Source organism: Oncorhynchus tshawytscha, linkage group LG08 (genome assembly GCF_018296145.1).
Source record: "Oncorhynchus tshawytscha isolate Ot180627B linkage group LG08, Otsh_v2.0, whole genome shotgun sequence".
Lineage (NCBI taxonomy): Eukaryota > Metazoa > Chordata > Actinopteri > Salmoniformes > Salmonidae > Oncorhynchus > Oncorhynchus tshawytscha.
In genome coordinates this window covers 79934571-79951435 of record NC_056436.1, presented here as the reverse complement: position 1 = coordinate 79951435, position 16865 = coordinate 79934571, and the positions used below count along the sequence as shown (strand labels likewise).

Here is a 16865-nt window from a genome sequence, read left to right as displayed (position 1 = left end):
CAGAATGGATATAATGGTATGTATCTGTTACAGAATGGATAGAATGGTATGGATCTGTTACAGAATGGATAGAATGGTATGTATCTGTTACAGAATGGATATAATGGTATGTATCTGTTACAGAATGGATAGAATGGTATGGATCTGTTACAGAATGGATAGTATGGTATGTATCTGTTACAGAATGGATAGAATGGTATGTATCTGTTACAGAATGGATATAATGGTATGGATCTGTTACAGAATGGATAGAATGGGTATGGATCTGTTACAGAATGGATAGAATGGTATGGATCTGTTACAGAATGGGTATGGATCTGTTACAGAATGGATAGAATGGTATGGATCTGTTACAGAATGGGTATGGATCTGTTACAGAATGGATAGAATGGAATGGATCTGTTACAGAATGGTATGGATCTGTTACATAATGGGTATGGATCTGTCACAGAATGGATATAATGGTATGGATCTGTTTCAGAATGGATAGAATGGGTATGGATCTGTTACAGAATGGATAGAATGGGTATGGATCTGTTACAGAATGGATATAATGGTATGGATCTGTTACAGAATGGATAGAATGGGTATGGATCTGTTTCAGAATGGATAGAATGGGTATGGATCTGTTACAGAATGGATATAATGGTATGGATCTGTTACAGAATGGATAGAATGGGTATGGATCTGTTTCAGAATGGATAGAATGGGTATGGATCTGTTTCAGAATGGATATAATGGTATGGATCTGTTACAGAATGGATATAATGGTATATATCTGTTACAGAATGGATATAATGGTATGGATTTGTTACTGAATGGATAGTATGGGTATATATCTGTTACAGAATGGATATAATGGTATATATCTGTTTCAGAATGGATATAATGGTATGGATTTGTTTCAGAATGGATAGAATGGGTATGGATCTGTTACAGAATGGATAGAATGGGTATGGATCTGTTTCAGAATGGATAGAATGGGTATGGATCTGTTACAGAATGGATAGAATGGGTATGGATCTGTTACAGAATGGATAGAATGGTATGGATCTGTTTCAGAATGGATAGAATGGTATGGATCTGTTTCAGAATGGATAGAATGGGTATGGATCTGTTTCAGAATGGATAGAATGGGTATGGATCTGTTACAGAATGGATAGAATGGGTATGTATCTGTTACAGAATGGATAGAATGGGTATGTATCTGTTACAGAATGGATAGAATGGGTATGGATCTGTTACAGAATGGATAGAATGGGTATGGATCTGTTACAGAATGGATATAATGGGTATGGATCTGTTACAGAATGGGTATGGATCTGTTACAGAATGGATAGAATGGGTATAGATCTGTTACAGAATGGATATAATGGTATGGATTTGTTTCAGAATGGATAGAATGGGTATGGATCTGTTTCAGAATGGATAGAATGGGTATGGATCTGTTACAGAATGGATATAATGGTATGGATCTGTTACAGAATGGATAGAATGGGTATGGATCTGTTACAGAATGGATAGAATGGGTATGTATCTGTTTCAGAATGGATATAATGGTATGGATCTGTTACAGAATGGATAGAATGGGTATGGATCTGTTACAGAATGGATAGAATGGGTATGGATCTGTTACAGAATGGATAGAATGGGTATGGATCTGTTACAGAATGGATATAATGGTATGTATCTGTTACAGAATGGATAGAATGGTATGTATCTGTTACAGAATGGATAGAATGGTATGTATCTGTTACAGAATGGATATAATGGTATGTATCTGTTACAGAATGGATAGAATGGTATGTATCTGTTACAGAATGGATAGAATGGTATGTATCTGTTACAGAATGGATAGAATGGTATGTATCTGTTACAGAATGGATATAATGGTATGTATCTGTTACAGAATGGATAGAATGGGTATGGATCTGTTACAGAATGGATATAATGGTATGTATCTGTTACAGAATGGATAGAATGGTATGTATCTGTTACAGAATGGATAGAATGGTATGTATCTGTTACAGAATGGATAGAATGGGTATGGATCTGTTTCAGAATGGATAGAATGGTATGGATCTGTTTCAGAATGGATATAATGGTATGGATCTGTTACAGAATGGATAGAATGGGTATGTATCTGTTACAGAATGGATAGAATGGGTATGTATCTGTTACAGAATGGATAGAATGGGTATGGATCTGTTTCAGAATGGATATAATGGTATGGATCTGTTACAGAATGGATAGAATGGGTATGGATCTGTTACAGAATGGATAGAATGGGTATGGATCTGTTACAGAATGGATATAATGGTATGGATCTGTTACAGAATGGATAGAATGGGTATGGATCTGTTACTGAATGGATAGAATGGGTATGGATCTGTTTCAGAATGGATAGAATGGGTATGGATCTGTTTCAGAATGGATAGAATGGGTATGTATCTGTTACAGAATGGATAGAATGGGTATGGATCTGTTACAGAATGGATAGAATGGGTATGTATCTGTTTCAGAATGGATAGAATGGGTATGGATCTGTTACAGAATGGATATAATGGTATGGATCTGTTACAGAATGGATAGAATGGGTATGTATCTGTTTCAGAATGGATAGAATGGGTATGGATCTGTTACAGAATGGATAGAATGGGTATGGATCTGTTACAGAATGGATAGAATGGGTATGTATCTGTTACAGAATGGATAGAATGGGTATGGATCTGTTACAGAATGGATATAATGGTATGGATCTGTTACAGAATGGATAGAATGGGTATGGATCTGTTTCAGAATGGATAGAATGGTATGGATCTGTTACAGAATGGATAGAATGGGTATGGATCTGTTTCAGAATGGATAGAATGGGTATGTATCTGTTACAGAATGGATAGAATGGGTATGGATCTGTTTCAGAATGGATAGAATGGGTATGTATCTGTTACAGAATGGATATAATGGTATGGATCTGTTACAGAATGGATAGAATGGGTATGGATCTGTTACAGAATGGATATAATGGTATGGATCTGTTTCAGAATGGATAGAATGGGTATGGATCTGTTTCAGAATGGATATAATGGTATGGATCTGTTTCAGAATGGATAGAATGGGTATGGATCTGTTACAGAATGGATAGAATGGGTATGGATCTGTTACAGAATGGATAGAATGGGTATGGATCTGTTACAGAATGGATAGAATGGGTATGGATCTGTTACAGAATGGATAGAATGGGTATGGATCTGTTACAGAATGGATAGAATGGGTATGGATCTGTTACAGAATGGATATAATGGTATGGATCTGTTACAGAATGGATATAATGGTATGGATCTGTTTCAGAATGGATAGAATGGGTATGGATCTGTTACAGAATGGATAGAATGGTATGGATCTGTTACAGAATGGATATAATGGTATGGATCTGTTACAGAATGGATAGAATGGGTATGGATCTGTTACAGAATGGATAGAATGGGTATGGATCTGTTACAGAATGGATATAATGGTATGGATCTGTTACAGAATGGATAGAATGGGTATGGATCTGTTTCAGAATGGATAGAATGGGTATGGATCTGTTTCAGAATGGATAGAATGGGTATGGATCTGTTTCAGAATGGATATAATGGTATGGATCTGTTTCAGAATGGATATAATGGTATGGATCTGTTTCAGAATGGATAGAATGGGTATGGATCTGTTTCAGAATGGATAGAATGGGTATGGATCTGTTACAGAATGGATATAATGGTATGGATCTGTTACAGAATGGATATAATGGTATGGATCTGTTACAGAATGGATAGAATGGGTATGGATCTGTTACAGAATGGATAGAATGGGTATGGATCTGTTTCAGAATGGATATAATGGTATGGATCTGTTTCAGAATGGATAGAATGGGTATGTATCTGTTACAGAATGGATAGAATGGGTATGGATCTGTTTCAGAATGGATAGAATGGGTATGGATCTGTTACAGAATGGATATAATGGTATGGATCTGTTTCAGAATGGATAGAATGGGTATGGATCTGTTACAGAATGGATAGAATGGGTATGGATCTGTTTCAGAATGGATAGAATGGTATGGATCTGTTACAGAATGGATAGAATGGGTATGGATCTGTTACAGAATGGATAGAATGGGTATGTATCTGTTTCAGAATGGATAGAATGGGTATGTATCTGTTACAGAATGGATAGAATGGGTATGGATCTGTTTCAGAATGGATAGAATGGGTATGGATCTGTTACAGAATGGATAGAATGGGTATGGATCTGTTACAGAATGGATAGAATGGGTATGGATCTGTTACAGAATGGATAGAATGGGTATGGATCTGTTACAGAATGGATAGAATGGGTATGGATCTGTTACAGAATGGATAGAATGGGTATGGATCTGTTTCAGAATGGATAGAATGGTATGGATCTGTTTCAGAATGGATAGAATGGGTATGGATCTGTTACAGAATGGATAGAATGGGTATGGATCTGTTACAGAATGGATAGAATGGGTATGGATCTGTTTCAGAATGGATATAATGGTATGGATCTGTTACAGAATGGATAGAATGGGTATGGATCTGTTACAGAATGGATAGAATGGGTATGGATCTGTTTCAGAATGGATAGAATGGGTATGGATCTGTTACAGAATGGATAGAATGGGTATGTATCTGTTACAGAATGGATATAATGGTATGGATCTGTTACAGAATGGATAGAATGGGTATGGATCTGTTTCAGAATGGATAGAATGGGTATGTATCTGTTACAGAATGGATAGAATGGGTATGGATCTGTTACAGAATGGATATAATGGTATGGATCTGTTACAGAATGGATAGAATGGGTATGTATCTGTTACAGAATGGATATAATGGGTATGGATCTGTTTCAGAATGGATATAATGGTATGGATCTGTTACAGAATGGATAGAATGGGTATGGATCTGTTTCAGAATGGATAGAATGGGTATGTATCTGTTACAGAATGGATAGAATGGGTATGGATCTGTTACAGAATGGATATAATGGTATGGATCTGTTACAGAATGGATAGAATGGGTATGGATCTGTTTCAGAATGGATATAATGGTATGGATCTGTTACAGAATGGATAGAATGGGTATGGATCTGTTACAGAATGGATATAATGGTATGGATCTGTTACAGAATGGATATAATGGTATGGATCTGTTACAGAATGGATAGAATGGGTATGGATCTGTTTCAGAATGGATAGAATGGGTATGGATCTGTTACAGAATGGATATAATGGTATGGATCTGTTACTGATAGACATCATGCTTGATTAAGGTTCTATTCTCATTGACGAGGGTTAATAAGGATAATTCTGAGAGATTCTCAAGAGGTTACGATTCTCCTGAGATGTTACTGTAATGTAAACGTCCGTGTTTCTCACGTCTAGAACGCTGGTAAGTGATGACATAAGTATAGCCAGTTATACTTGTAATGGCTTAGCTGATAATAAGAAAAGACGATTAGTATTTATCTGGCTAAAAGAGGAATATAATTTCTATTGTTTACAGGAAACTCATTCAGCAATTTTAGATGAAGTTTTGTGGAAAAAGCACTGGGGTGAAATATATTTCTCCCATGGGCAAAGAAACTAAAAAGGGGTGACGATATTAATTAACATTCATTTTGATCCGAATATGTAAATTGTCCAAACAGATCCGCAAGTTAGATGGATTCTTTTAAATACACTACATGACCAAAAGTATGTGGACACTTGCTCGTGGACCATCTCATTCCAAAATCATGGACATTAATATGGAGTTGGTCCCCCCTTTGCTGCTATAACAGCCTCCTCTATTCTGGGAAGACTTTCCACTAGACGTTGGAACATTTGTATAATCTTATGAGAGGGGTAAATGTACATGTTTGATAAGCTAATGTTATTAGCTGTGTTACTGTCTTGCAAGCTACATTTACCTAATGCGTGTTCATATGAGGTAATAAACCCTTTAATTGTCTGCACATGTTTGTGAATTATCGTATTATTCAAGAGTGTAGCTAGTAGTCTTTGATGATATACGTACCGTATTTCAAAATACTGGCAGTAAGATTTACAATACCTTTTTAGTGCGTGTGTGTGTGTGAGGGAGGGGCACGTAGTACGTCAACTCTTATAACAATAAGTTAAGTATAATTATAAAAAATCTAAGATGTGACAAATAAATCATATCCAGCTATACATGTGGTTTGCTAACTTGCTAGCTAAGTGGCTCAATGTCCAGCTCAGGACTCCAGGTATGCATGTGGTTTGCTAACTTGCTAGCTAAGTGGCTCAATGTTCAGCTCAGGACTCCAGGTATGCATGTGGTTTGCTAATTGCTAGCTAAGTGGCTCAATGTCCAGCTCAGGACTCCAGCTATGCATGTGGTTTGCTAACTTGCTAGCTAAGTGGCTCAATGTTCAGCTCAGGACTCCAGCTATGCATGTGGTTTGCTAACTTGCTAGCTGAATGGCTCAATGTTCAGCTCAGGACTCCAGCTATGCATGTGGTTTGCTAACTTGCTAGCTAAGTGGCTCAATGTCTAGCTCAGGACTCCAGCTATGCATGTGGTTTGCTAACTTGCTAGCTAAGTGGCTCAATGTCCAGCTCAGGACTCCAGCTATGCATGTGGCTTGCTAACTTGCTAGCTAAGTGGCTCAATGTTCAGCTCAGGACTCTGGCTATGCATGTGGTTTGCTAACTTGCTAGCTGAGTGGCTCAATGTTCAGCTCAGGACTCCAGCTATGCATGTGGTTTGCTAACTTGCTAGCTAAGTGGCTCAATGTCAAGATCAAGCTTCTTGGTTACAGCAGAGATATTCAACCCCCGTCCTGGATCAACATCCCCTCTGCCTAAATAGTTTTTGGAAATAGCGCCCCTTGTGTGCACATCGGGTAATAGCGTAAACCTCGGTATGATACAGAAACGAGATGACGGTATAAACATCTGGATCCAGCCCAACCCTAGTAGCTAGCTGATACGTTTTAGAGGAAGTTGTTCTGCCATCGTTAAATAGTTCCGTTTGCAAGCTTACTGGCTAGTGGCTACTGTAATGATATTTATGGGTACATTTGGAGCTGCAGAGCAAGATTGTGGTGTTGACAGACACAACAAAGGGTAAGGCAACGATGCCATGGAAACTGAAACCTCGCTGCACTGCCTCTCCTTAAATGTTCGTCAATGACAATAGCCTTTTAAGTTTTCATAGTTTGCTCTGTTCCATTTGAATGTGAACATCAGATGTATTATAACAGTGTGGGCAGCTGGGGCAACTCCAGTCCTCTGGGGGCCTGATTGGTGTCACACTATTCCCATCATCCCTTGCAAACACAGCTGATTTAATGTAATTGAATTCTAAACTGAAGATCATGATTAGGTGATTATTGGAGTCAGGTGTGTTAACTGGGACAGGGGCAGAACTGTGACACCAAATCAGGCCCTCGAGTACTGGAGTTACCCAGGCCTACTTTAGGGTCTCTGTATAGTCTCTTCCCATTATGAGTCTATCCGTTTGACACACCTGTGATTATAGCATTACAAGTATGTACCCCGTACATACATCTACTCAGGTCAGATTACATGTTGCCTGGATTATATTACAACTTTCCACCCCGAATGTTTCACTCAGAATCTCCAGCCATTTGTTGAAGAGGAGGAGGTAATAACAGTGGATTTAGGATCTCTCAAAGCAACCAGGCCATTCTTCCTCTGTATCAGGTTTCATTCACTATCTCTAGTCTAAGGTCATCATTTAGAGTAGCATGGAAGACCCAGTCTCTCTCTCTCTCTCTCTCTCTCTCTCTCTCTCTCTCTCTCTCTCTCTCTCTCTCTCTCTCTCTCTCTCTCTCTCTCTCTCTCTCTCTCTCTCTCTCTCTCTCTCTCTCTCTCTCTCTCTCTCTAAGGGATGTAGTGAGTGAGTGGGAGGAGAAGAGAACATTTGGCTCTATGTTCTGGTCTTTTATTGCGTTGCAGAGATGTGCCCGTTGCACTAGGAGGAGAGCAGAATGGGAAAGTGTGTCTGGATATGTGCAGAATGGACCATTTCAGACAGATACATACATGTCCTCCTGAATACCAGAGCAGAACACAGGCAGACTGGGCCAGTCAGAGGTTAGCGGTCAGAGGTTAGAGGTCAGAGGTTAGAGGTCAGAGGTTAGAGGTCAGAGGTTAGTGGTCAGAGGTTAGTGGTCAGAGGTTAGTGGTCAGTGGTCAATGGTTAGTGGTTAGTGGTCAGAGGTTAGTGGTCAATGGTCAATGGTTAGTGATCAATGGTTAGTGGTCAATGGTTAGTGGTTAGTGATCAATGGTTAGTGGTTAATGGTTAGTGGTTAGTGGTCAATGGTTAGTGGTTAGTGGTCAATGGTCAGTGGTTAGTGGTCAATGGTTAGTGGTCAATGGTTAGTGGCTAGTGGTTAATGGTTAGTGGTTAGTGGTCAATGGTTAGTGGTCAAGGGTTAGTGGTTAGTGGTTAGTGGTCAATGGTTAGTGGTCAATGGTTAATGGTCAATGGTTAGTGGTCAATGGTTAGTGGTTAGTGGTCAATGGTTAGTGGTTAATGGTTAGTGGTCAGTGGTTAGTGGTCAATGGTTAGTGGTTAGTGGTCAATGGTCAGTGGTTAGTGGTCAATGGTTAGTGGTCAATGGTTAGTGGTCAGTGGTCAATGGTTAGTGGTTAGTGGTCAATGGTTAGTGGTCAATGGTTAGTGGTTAATGGTTAGTGGTCAATGGTCAGTGGTTAGTGGTCAATTGTTAGTGGTCAATGGTTAGTGGTCAGTGGTCAGTGGTCAATGGTTAGTGGTTAGTGGTCAATGGTTAGTGGTTAATGGTTAGTGGTCAGTGGTCAGTGGTCAGTGGTCAGTGGTTAGTGGTCAGTGGTTAGTGGTCAATGGTTAGTGGTTAGTGGTCAATGGTCAGTGGTTAGTGGTCAATGGTCAGTTGTCAGTGGTCAGTGGTCAGTGGTTAGTGGTCAATGGTCAGTGGTCAGTGGTCAGTGGTGGGGTCCTTTTGGAATGATGATACATGGGGATGGATGATACATGGGGATGGATGGTACACAGGGATGGATGATACATGGGGATGGATGATACACAGGGATGGATGATACATGGGGATGGATGATACATGGGGATGATGGATGATACATGGGGATGAATGATATATGGGGATGGATGATACATTTGGATGGATGATACATGGGGATGGATGATATATGGGGATGGATGGTACATGGGGATGGATGGTACATGGGGATGGATGATACATGGGATGGATGATACATGGGATGGATGATAGGGGAGGAGAGAGGTATCAAATCAAATCAAATCAAATGTATTTGTCACATACACATGGTTAGCAGATGTTAATGCGAGTGTAGTGAAATGCTTGTGCTTCTAGTTCCGACAATGTAATAACCAACAAGTAATCTAACTAACAATTCCAAAACTACTGTCTTATGCACAGTGTAAGGGGATAAGAATATGTACATAGAGATATATGAATGAGTGATGGTACAGAGCAGCATAGGCAAGATACAGTAGATGGTATTGAGTACAGTATATACATATGAGATGAGTATGTAAACAAAGTGGCATAGTTAAAGTGGCTAGTGATACATGTAATTACATAAGGATGCAGTAGATGATATAGAGTACAGTATATACGTATACATATGAGATGAATAATGTAGGGTATGTAAACATTATGTTAGGTAGCATTGTTTAAAGTGGCTAGTGATATATTTTACATCATTTCCCATCAATTCCCATTATTAAAGTGGCTGGAGTTGAGTCAGTGTGTTGGCAGCAGCCACTCAATGTTAGTGGTGGCTGTTTAACAGTCTGATGGCCTTGAGATAGAAGCTGTTTTTCAGTCTCTCGGTCCCAGCTTTGATGCACCTGTACTGACCTCGCCTTCTGGATGATAGCGGGGTGAACAGGAAGTGGCTCGGGTGGTTGTTGTCCTTGATGATCTTTATGGCCTTCCTGTAACATTGGGTGGTGTAGGTGTCCTGGAGGGCAGGTAGTTTGCCCCCGGTGATGCGTTGTGCAGACCTCACTACCCTCTGGAGAGCCTTACGGTTGTGGGCGGAGCAGTTGCCGTACCAGGCGGTGATACAGCCTGCCAGGATGCTCTCGATTGTGCATCTGTAGAAGTTTGTGAGTGCTTTTGGTGACAAGCCAAATTTTTTCAGCCTCCTGAGGTTGAAGAGGCGTTGCTGCGCCTTCTTCACGATGCTGTCTGTGTGGGTGGACCAATTCAGTTTGTCTGTGATGTGTATGCCGTGGAACTTAAAACTTACTACCCTCTCCACTACTGTTCCATCGATGTGGATAGGGGGGTGTTCCCTCTGCTGTTTCCTGAAGTCCACAATCATCTCCTTAGTTTTGTTGACGTTGAGTGTGAGGTTATTTTCCTGACACCACACTCCGAGGGCCCTCACCTCCTCCCTGTAGGCCGTCTCGTCGTTGTTGGTTATCAAGCCTACCACTGTTGTGTCGTCCGCAAACTTGATGATTGAGTTGGAGGCGTGCGTGGCCACGCAGTCATTGGTGAACAGGGAGTACAGGAGAGGGCTCAGAACGCAACCTTGTGGGGCCCCAGTGTTGAGGATCAGCGGGGTGGAGATGTTGTTGCCTACCCTCACCACCTGGGTGCGGCCCGTCAGGAAGTCCAGTACCCAGTTGCACAGGGCGGGGTCGAGACCCAGGGTCTCGAGCTTGATGACGAGCTTGGAGGGTACTATGGTGTTAAATGCCGAGCTGTAGTCGATGAACAGCATTCTCACATAGGTATTCCTCTTGTCCAGATGGGTTAGGGCAGTGTGCAGTGTGGTTGAGATTGCATCGTCTGTGGACCTATTTGGGCGGTAAGCAAATTGGAGTGGGTCTAGGGTGTCAGGTTGGGTGGAGGTGATATGGTCCTTGACTAGTCTCTCAAAGCACTTCATGATGACGGAAGTGAGTGCTACGGGGCGGTAGTCGTTTAGCTCAGTTACCTTAGCTTTCTTGGGAACAGGAACAATGGTGGCCCTCTTGAAGCATGTGGGAACAGCAGGTAGGGTGTTCAACAGGGTGAGGAGGGCGAGTAGAGAGGTAGGGTGTTCAACAGGGTGAGCATGGGAGGAGAGATATAGGGTGTTCAACAGGGAGAGGAGGGGGTGGAAAGATGTAGGGTGTTCAACAGGGAGATGAGGGGGAGGAGAGAGGTAGGGTGTTCAACAGGGAGAGGAGGGGGAGGAGAGAGGTAGTGTGTTCAACAGGGAAAGGAGGGGGAGGAGAGAGGTAGGGTGTTCAACAGGGAGAGGAGGGGGAGGAGAGAGGTAGTGTGTTCAACAGGGAAAGGAGGGGGAGGAGAGAGGTAGGGTGTTCAACAGGGAGAGGAGGGAGGTGGAGAGAGGTAGGGTGTTCAACAGGGAGAGGAGGGAGGTGGAGAGAGGTAGGGTGTTCAACAGGGAGAGGAGGGAGGTGGAGAGAGGTAGGGTGTTCAACAGGGAGAGGAGGGAGGTGGAGAGAGGTAGGGTGTTCAACAGGGAGATGAGGGGGAGGAGAGAGGTAGGGTGTTCAACAGGGAAAGGAGGGAGGAGGAGAGAGGTAGTGTGTTCAACAGGGAGAGGAGGGAGGTGGAGAGAGGTAGGGTGTTCAACAGGGAGAGGAGGGAGGAGGAGAGAGGTAGGGTGTTCAACAGGGAAAGGAGGGGGAGGAGAGAGGTAGTGTGTTCAACAGGGAGAGTAGGGAGGTGGAGAGAGGTAGGGTGTTCAACAGGGAAAGGAGGGAGGAGGAGAGAGGTAGGGTGTTCAACAGGGAGAGGAGGGAGGTGGAGAGAGGTAGGGTGTTCAACAGGGAGAGGAGGGAGGTGGAGAGAGGTAGGGTGTTCAACAGGGAGAGGAGGGAGGAGGAGAGAGGTAGGGTGTTCAACAGGGAAAGGAGGGGAGGAGGAGAGGTAGGGTGTTCAACAGGGAAGGAGGGGGAGGAGAGAGGTAGTGTGTTCAACAGGGAGAGGAGGGAGGTGGAGAGAGGTAGGGTGTTCAACAGGGAGAGGAGGGGGAGGAGAGAGGTAGGGTGTTCAACAGGGAAAGGAGGGGGTGGAGAGAGGTAGGGTGTTCAACAGGGAGAGGAGGGGGAGGAGAGAGGTAGGGTGTTCAACAGGGAGAGGAGGGAGGTGGAGAGAGGTAGGGTGTTCAACAGGGAAAGGAGGGGGAGGAGAGAGGTAGGGTGTTCAACAGGGAGAGGAGGGGGAGGAGAGAGGTAGGGTGTTCAACAGGGAAAGGAGGGGGGGAGAGAGAGGTAGGGTGTTCAACAGGGAGAGGAGGGGGGAGGAGAGAGGTAGTGTGTTCAACAGGGAAAGGAGGGGGAGGGGAGAGAGGTAGGGTGTTCAACAGGGAGAGGAGGGGGGAGGAGAGAGGTAGGGTGTTCAACAGGGAGAGGAGGGAGGAGGAGAGAGGTAGGGTGTTCAACAGGGAGAGGAGGGGGGAGGAGAGAGGTAGGGTGTTCAACAGGGAGAGGAGGGGGAGGAGAGAGGTAGGGTGTTCAACAGGGAAAGGAGGGGGAGGAGAGAGGTAGGGTGTTCAACAGGGAAAGGAGGGGGTGGAGAGAGGTAGGGTGTTCAACAGGGAAAGGAGGGGGTGGAGAGAGGTAGGGTGTTCAACAGGGAAAGGAGGGGGAGGAGAGAGGTAGGGTGTTCAACAGGGAGAGGAGGGAGGTGGAGAGAGGTAGGGTGTTCAACAGGGAAAGGAGGGAGGTGGAGAGAGGTAGGGTGTTCAACAGGGAAAGGAGGGAGGTGGAGAGAGGTAGGGTGTTCAACAGGGAAAGGAGGGGGAGGAGAGAGGTAGGGTGTTCAACAGGGAGAGGAGGGAGGTGGAGAGAGGTAGGGTGTTCAACAGGGAAAGGAGGGAGGTGGAGAGAGGTAGGGTGTTCAACAGGGAAAGGAGGGAGGTGGAGAGAGGTAGGGTGTTCAACAGGGAAAGGAGGGAGGTGGAGAGAGGTAGGGTGTTCAACAGGGAAAGGAGGGGGAGGAGAGAGGTAGGGTGTTCAACAGGGAAAGGAGGGAGGTGGAGAGAGGTAGTGTGTTCAACAGGGAAAGGAGGGGGAGGAGAGAGGTAGGGTGTTCAACAGGGAGAGGAGGGAGGTGGAGAGAGGTAGGGTGTTCAACAGGGAAAGGAGGGAGGTGGAGAGAGGTAGGGTGTTCAACAGGGAAAGGAGGGAGGTGGAGAGAGGTAGGGTGTTCAACAGGGAGAGGAGGGAGGTGGAGAGAGGTAGGGTGTTCAACAGGGAAGGAGGGAGGTGGAGAGAGGTAGGGTGTTCAACAGGGAAAGGAGGGAGGTGGAGAGAGGTAGGGTGTTCAACAGGGAGAGGAGGGAGGTGGAGAGAGGTAGGGTGTTCAACAGGGAAAGGAGGGGGTGGAGAGAGGTAGGGTGTTCAACAGGGAAAGGAGGGGAGGAGAGAGGTAGGGTGTTCAACAGGGAAAGGAGGGGGAGGTGGAGAGAGGTAGGGTGTTGAACAGGGAAAGGAGGGAGGTGGAGAGAGGTAGGGTGTTCAACAGGGAAAGGAGGGAGGAGGAGAGAGGTAGGGTGTTCAACAGGGAAAGGAGGGAGGAGGAGAGAGGTAGGGTGTTCAACAGGGAAAGGAGGGGGAGGTGGAGAGAGGTAGGGTGTTCAACAGGGAGAGGAGGGAGGTGGAGAGAGGTAGGGTGTTCAACAGGGAGAGGAGGGAGGTGGAGAGAGGTAGGGTGTTCAACAGGGAAAGAGGGGGAGGTGGAGAGAGGTAGGTGTTCAACAGGGAAAGGAGGGAGGTGGAGAGAGGTAGGGTGTTCAACAGGGAGAGGAGGGAGGTGGAGAGAGGTAGGGTGTTCAACAGGGAAAGGAGGGAGGAGGAGAGAGGTAGGGTGTTCAACAGGGAAAGGAGGGAGGAGGAGAGAGGTAGGGTGTTCAACAGGGAAAGGAGGGGGAGGAGAGAGGTAGGTGTGTTCAACAGGGAGAGGAGGGAGGTGGAGAGAGGTAGGGTGTTCAACAGGGAAAGGAGGGGGAGGAGAGAGGTAGGGTGTTCAACAGGGAGAGGAGGGAGGTGGAGAGAGGTAGGGTGTTCAACAGGGAGAGGAGGGGGAGGAGAGAGGTAGGGTGTTCAACAGGGAAAGGAGGGGGTGGAGAGAGGTAGGGTGTTCAACAGGGAAAGGAGGGGGAGGAGAGAGGTAGTGTGTTCAACAGGGAGATGAGGGAGGAGGAGAGAGGTAGGGTGTTCAACAGGGAAAGGAGGGAGGAGGAGAGAGGTAGGGTGTTCAACAGGGAAAGGAGGGAGGTGGGAGAGGTAGTGTGTTCAACAGGGAGAGGAGGGAGGTGGAGAGAGGTAGTGTGTTCAACAGGGAGAGGAGGGGGGTGGAGAGAGGTAGGGTGTTCAACAGGGAAAGGAGGGAGGAGGAGAGAGGTAGGGTGTTCAACAGGGAAAGGAGGGGGAGGAGAGAGGTAGGGTGTTCAACAGGGAAAGGAGGGGGAGGAGAGAGGTAGGGTGTTCAACAGGGAAAGGAGGGGGAGGAGAGAGGTAGGGTGTTCAACAGGGAAAGGAGGGGGGGGGAGAGAGAGGTAGGGTGTTCAACAGGGAAAGGAGGGGGAGGAGAGAGGTAGTGTGTTCAACAGGGAGATGAGGGGGAGGAGAGAGGTAGTGTGTTCAACAGGGAGATGAGGGGGAGGAGAGAGGTAGTGTGTTCAACAGGGAGAGGAGGGGGAGGAGAGAGGTAGTGTGTTCAACAGGGAGATGAGGGAGGTGGAGAGAGGTAGGGTGTTCAACAGGGAGAGGAGGGAGGTGGAGAGAGGTAGGGTGTTCAACAGGGAAAGGAGGGAGGTGGAGAGAGGTAGGGTGTTCAACAGGGAAAGGAGGGAGGTGGAGAGAGGTAGGGTGTTCAACAGAGTGAGGAGGGGAGAAATATACTGTTCCAATTGGCTTTTCACTGGTCATGTGTGTGTGTGTGTGTGTGTGTGTGTGTGTGTGTGTGTGTGTGTGTGTGTGTGTGTGTGTGTGTGTGTGTGTGTGTGTGTGTGTGTGTGTGTGTGTGTGTGTGTGTGTGTGTGTGTGTGTGTGAATCATGCCTGTGTGTATGGGTCTTCAGAGTGATAACAGCACCTTAAGGAATGTCCTGATTACTTTTCCCTGAGTGGTTAGTGGGCCTGACGCCTGCTGGTACATTATAAATCATTTACAGTCATTTTGGAATGCAATATCCTCTAAACTCCTGGATCTACTTCTCTCTACTGTTATTGGACAGTGCTCCTGCCTGTCCTATTTAGCCAGCTGCTAGCCACTGAGGCTGACCTGGGCCAGGGAGGGGCTAGGAGGAGGGGGTTGAGATGGATGGGGTTGAGGTGGGGGTTGAGGAGGGGTTTGAAGAGGGGGAGTAGGAGGAGGGTGGAGTTGAAGAGGGGGGTTTGAGGAGTAGGGAGGTTGAGGAGTGGGTTGATGAAGGGAGTCTAGGAGCAGGGGTAGTTGAGGATAGGAGGTTGAGGAGGTAGAGGGGGTCGAGGAGCAGGGGTTGAGGGGGGTTTTGCTCCCTTTCTCTCTCTCTCTCTCTCTCTCTCTCTCTCTCTCTCTCTCTCTCTTTCTCTGTCTCTCTCTCTCCCCCTCCCTCTCTCTCTCTCTCCCTCCCTCTCTCTCTCTCTCTCTCTCTCCCCCCTCCCCCTCTCTCTCTCTCTCTCCCTCCCTCTCTCTCCCCCTCTCTCTCTCTCTCTCTCTCTCCCCCTCCCTCTCTCTCTCTCTCTCTCTCCCTCCCTCTCTCTCTCTCTCTCCCCCCCCTCTCTCTCTCTCTCTCTCCCTCCCTCTCTCTCCCCTCTCTCTCTCTCTCTCTCTCTCTCTCCCCCTCCCCTCTCTCTCTCTCTCTCTCCCTCCCTCTCTCTCCCCTCTCTCTCTCTCTCTCTCTCTCTCTCTCTCTCCCCCCCTCCCTCCCCTCTCTCTCTCTCTCTCTCTCTCTCTCTCTCTCTCTCTCTCTCTCCCCCTCTCTCTCTCTCTCTCTCCTCCCCTCTCTCTCTCTCTCCCCCCTCTCTCTCTCCCCCTCCCTCCCTCCCCTCTCTCTCTCTCTCTCTCTCTCTCTCGCTTTCTCTCTTATCTTCGACTAAGACAGGGGAGGTGTAACTGAGAAAGCATTTGATCAGGTCTTTATCTATAGAGAGAAACTCCACCTAATGGGAAACATGACATTTTGATGTTTTTAATGTTATTGGAACTCATTAAAAACTGTTGATAGTGTAGGTTTGTGATTTATAGTGATTTATCTTTTTCTAAACAGTTATATAATGTTCCTTTGGTATGTATTTTGCATGTTATGTGAGATGGGGGCATGTTAGGGACATATGCCTTTTTTGTAGTGTGCTCATTGCTATGTTAATCTTTCAATAGCTAGGCTTTATATCAGTAAACGGTCTGTGACTAAATTGTGTAACACTTTACCCCAGCGACTCGGCGAGCCCTTGATTGTGTATATTGATAGCAGGGTAAGTGCACTGTCATGTTTATGTGTTCTGGTTTATATCAGCACAGAAAATACCCTCTCTACCAATCAATAAAACATGAGTGAATAAAATAAATGAATGTAAACTGTTTGTCTGTATCTCTGGAGATTGTCATAAATGTTCCTATCCTCTTTTTTCTTCCCTCTCTTCAGCAGGTATAGGATGGAAGATCTGACGAGAGGAGGAGAGGACAGTGAATGAAGACCGTAAAGAAAGGAAATAGCACAACTTTTTATTTTTGTACTGTTCTGTTTTATCTGCTCAGCTCCTTTATCCAGACTGATAAGTAGATCTATAGGTGCTGGACTGTTGGGCTGAGAGACGGGATTACTGGGCAAAG

General features: G+C 45.4%; 1 protein-coding gene across 1 annotated transcript in view; it reads left to right on the top strand.

The window, feature by feature from the left end:
* Window positions 1-16865, top strand: part of LOC112239049 (neuroligin-3) — a 438413-nt gene that overhangs the window by 94035 nt on the left and 327513 nt on the right. Inside the window, 1 exon segment of the mRNA XM_042326036.1 lies at window positions 16678-16865. This exon segment is cut by the window's right edge and continues 664 nt beyond it. The gene's annotated coding sequence lies outside the window, so the exon portion shown is untranslated.